The sequence below is a fragment of the Chiroxiphia lanceolata genome, chromosome 1, assembly GCF_009829145.1.
Source record: "Chiroxiphia lanceolata isolate bChiLan1 chromosome 1, bChiLan1.pri, whole genome shotgun sequence".
NCBI lineage: Eukaryota > Metazoa > Chordata > Aves > Passeriformes > Pipridae > Chiroxiphia > Chiroxiphia lanceolata.
The window spans coordinates 20,180,249-20,183,899 of NC_045637.1; the positions used below are offsets into that span (position 1 = coordinate 20,180,249).

Consider the following 3,651-nt stretch of genomic DNA (forward strand, 5'->3'; position numbering starts at 1 on the left):
GGCTCCTCGCTCTCTCTCTCCCTCTCCCGCCCGCTCTCTGCCGTTGCCGCGCCGCCTCCGCTGCCCGCGCCGCGCTCCGCTCCGACTGACAGGCGGCGGGAGGTGCCGCCGAGGGAGGGGGCGAGGGAGGGGCTTTCCGGGACGGGGGGGCGGAAAGAGGGGGGCGTTTGTCCGTCAGGCTTGACGGGCAGTGGCTGCTACCAGCGACAAGTCCGCATGCAAATCGCCTCCTGCCTCTGGGGCACGGGCTGCCGAGGCGGGAGGCTTCAATCGTCCCGGCGCTGTCAGGGCTGCGGGTTGCGGGCAGAGCCGCAACTTTCGCGAAAGAGGCGCGGCAGGGAAACGGGAGAGGAAACTCGCTGACAACAGGCAGCCGGCACGAGTGTCCCCGTCCCGCACGGGGTGTCCTGGCACAGCCGGCTGTCCCCGCCGCGGAGCATCGCTCCTAGCGCTGCCCGTGGCTAGAGCAAACCCGTCCTGCCGCCCTGCCCCAGGGCCGGGAGGTCCCGGACGGCCCAGGGCTGGGCGCCGAGGGCAGTTTTTCCACCGCCACCTCCGGACGGAGCGATCCCGGCTGCGCCTCGCAGGTGCCGCCGAGCGCGGGCAGCGCCGCCGCCGCCGGGGCCGGCCCGGAGCCCCGGGCGCCGCCGGGGCCGCCGCACGGACGGAAGGACGGTCCTTCCTTCGCCGTCCACCGGCTTCTTGCACCCGCCTGCGACAGCCCGGGGTCACGGGTATGCTGGCTGTGCGGCCATCGCTGTTTGCCCCCCACAAGTGATCGGGTTTTGTCTCTTAAGTGAGCGAGGAAGACAAGCCGACTGATTCCCTCGGCTTTAGTTTTCCCCTTCTAAATAGAGGTAACAGTGATAAATTTTTTCTTGCACAGTAGAAGCCAACTTCTGACGCTCCCATTACCTACACCAGTTAAGTGTTTTGACAGAATTAAAACCATTAGCAATGCTCATGTTTACAGTCTGTGTCTTTAGGAAAAAATTTCTCTTGAACATTCTAATGACTTGAATAATCTCATTTACATATATAGTTGTAAGTAACTTGGTATGAGCAGACCATGCTCCCTGTACCTCAGTGCATTGCTGAGCATTGCACACCCATCACCACGTTCTCAGTTTTGTCAAACACTAACTTTTCAAAAATCTTGGAGAAAAAACCAAACACCAACCACACAAACAAAACAGAATTATCCTGATTTCATTTATGCCAAGTTAGGGCATTTGATACTGAAATGTCTTTGTGCTTCCACAAATTTCAGGTCTGACTGATGAATGTAGTACAACATTAAGTGTTCTTACAGCTTCACTAGCAGGAATTAAATTACTTACGTTCAGGTAAACTTCAGCATTATTTTAAGTCTTGCCTCCATGGTTAAAATACTCTCAATAAAAACAGTTCAACCTCTCAAAACTTTCAGTGGTTATTTATTGGGGCAATATTGCAAAACTAAAATCTTCAAATAGGCAGCAGGAAACCTAATACAGTGAAGTACTAAGATTTTCCATCATATTTTGTTAGAAAATAATGTTCATAAATGATAACTGTATTACAAAAACACTTTTTTATTAAAGAAAAGATCATGATGGAGTCTGTAAAAGTTGTTTAACATTTATTGTTCAGATACTTTAAAGAATCTGAGTAAATAAGTGTTTTCCATTTAGCTGAAGTGATTGTGGTGTGCCAAATTTGTATTTCAATTTCTGTCCTTGAGGTGTAGGCTCATGGTTAAGTGTCAATGTAATAGCAGCAGTGTTTTCAGGAAGGTATTCTATGGCAATAGAGAAACATGATAAGAATACACCAAGTGAAACGCCCTGCTATGGTTTTGAGTCAGAATAAGGCTCAAAAGGGGGCTTAAATGGATGAGATACCCATCTTTCAAATTTAACTTAATATTTGATCTTTATCCATTCTCAACATTTTCTTAAATCTTGAGCTGGTTCTCTAATCAGAAATAGCAATGTCTTTTCCTTCATATAGGTTGACCATTTGTTTCTGTTTCTGTTTTGTTGCCAGCCTCTCACAGAGGGTTTTTAAAAGAATTGAGTAAACTGTTTCTAACATTTGAACAGTACATAAATTGTAAGTTGTAAAACTGCCACTGTAATTTAAAAATTAGTACACTTTATGTGGTACAAGCCAGTTGCTAGTAAGTGATAAACAGCAATGCAAAATGAAGAAGTGCTAGAGTCTCTAAGTATTTATTTTTACATACTGTTTAGGGTAAATTACATAACAGCATCATTTTAATGCTGACTCCTGCTTTTCTTTATATTTAAATAGTAATGTAAGTTACATATTTTGTCTATTCTGAGGCATTAAGGCAGTATTCTGCTTCATCAGCTCAAAAGAGTACATATAAAGATATAATATTTCTATGGCCATTTGGAGAGTAGTTTGATCGCTTAAAGGAATATTACACTTAGTCATTTCAGTGTATTTCAGTTTATTTTGGACCTGTTTACCTAAAGTTAAAACAGTTGTTTATGAAATGCCAAAAAAGAAATTTACATATGCCTGCTGGTTTAAAATGTGTAAACTGGTGTAAACTAATGAACAGTTTTACCTAATTCACAGAGGAACTTTCATTTAGTACGTTTTGATACTGCATGGAAATTGCCCCCTTTTTTTTTTAGCGGAACAAGTAGCATGTAGTATAACCCAGACAAAAAAAAAATCTCTAGCAGGCCGTGCCTTGTCACTGAAGCTGGGCCAGGGCACAGCTTAAGCTCTGCACGTGATCGCTGACGCTGTGTTATTGTTAAGCCGATCTCCGGTGCTGCTCACCGGGAGCTGTTTCCGATAAGCGCTATGGGCAAGGCCACTTTTGGTAAGGCAGGATCTTGAGTCTCATGAACACAAATCGAGTGGTGTAGCTTTCCCTCAGGGCTTGAGAATAGGCCCAGCATTTTCTGTTAACCTGCAGAGAGAGTAATTCATGCCAACATGTCCAAGGGACCAGTAAGCACTTCCAGGAGGCAACTACAGCATCTGGGCGTGGGGGCAGGGGAAAGAATGTCTCCAGTTTTTGTACTGAAGGAATGGTGTCCATCTGACAGATAATTATGAAATCATGCAGTAAGAATAGTTTCAAAATGTAGTTCTCTTCAACCAAAATAATAATTGAATGTGAGCAGTGGTGGTATAGGCCCATTTCAGAAGACATATGCTCTTAGTTAATTACAAGATATTACAATATCTCAAGAAGAAAATAGCCTCCACAGAGGCTCACTTCTTAATCATCTCAAATTTCATCATTTCCAACTCTCTATACATTAAGTTTCTAGAAAGATTTATAGAAATCCTCTAACTGAATGGTTATCACAGTTTCTTGAAATACTTGTACTCTGACAAAGAAAATAGGAAAAGTGCACCTTAGATTTCATGATCCTCAGGTGTTAGCAACTATCTTACACATAGATAACATGCATAATTTTAAAAACAATATCCATCTTTGGAGAACACTTAGTGATTTTTAAAACAAACTCCCATTTTCTCATGGAGAAGAGGAAATAAAAAAATATTGAAATGTTCTCTTGGCAGCAGAATTAACCTCTTGATTAGCAATTATGGATTTCCTATCCTTTTTTTTTTTTTTCCCAAAAAAGGACATACACAGAGGAAAAATCATTTCAGAAT

The 3,651-nt window shown here is 43.6% G+C and overlaps 1 protein-coding gene across 1 annotated transcript in view; it reads right to left on the minus strand.

Annotated features, from left to right (window-relative positions):
* The window catches only part of ZFPM2 (zinc finger protein, FOG family member 2), a 307,827-nt gene extending 307,740 nt beyond the window's left edge, over positions 1-87 (minus strand). The window contains exon 1 of the mRNA XM_032698256.1: positions 1-87. This exon is cut by the window's left edge and continues 400 nt beyond it. The gene's annotated coding sequence lies outside the window, so the exon portion shown is untranslated.
* Between the last annotated feature and the right edge of the window lie 3,564 nt (positions 88-3,651).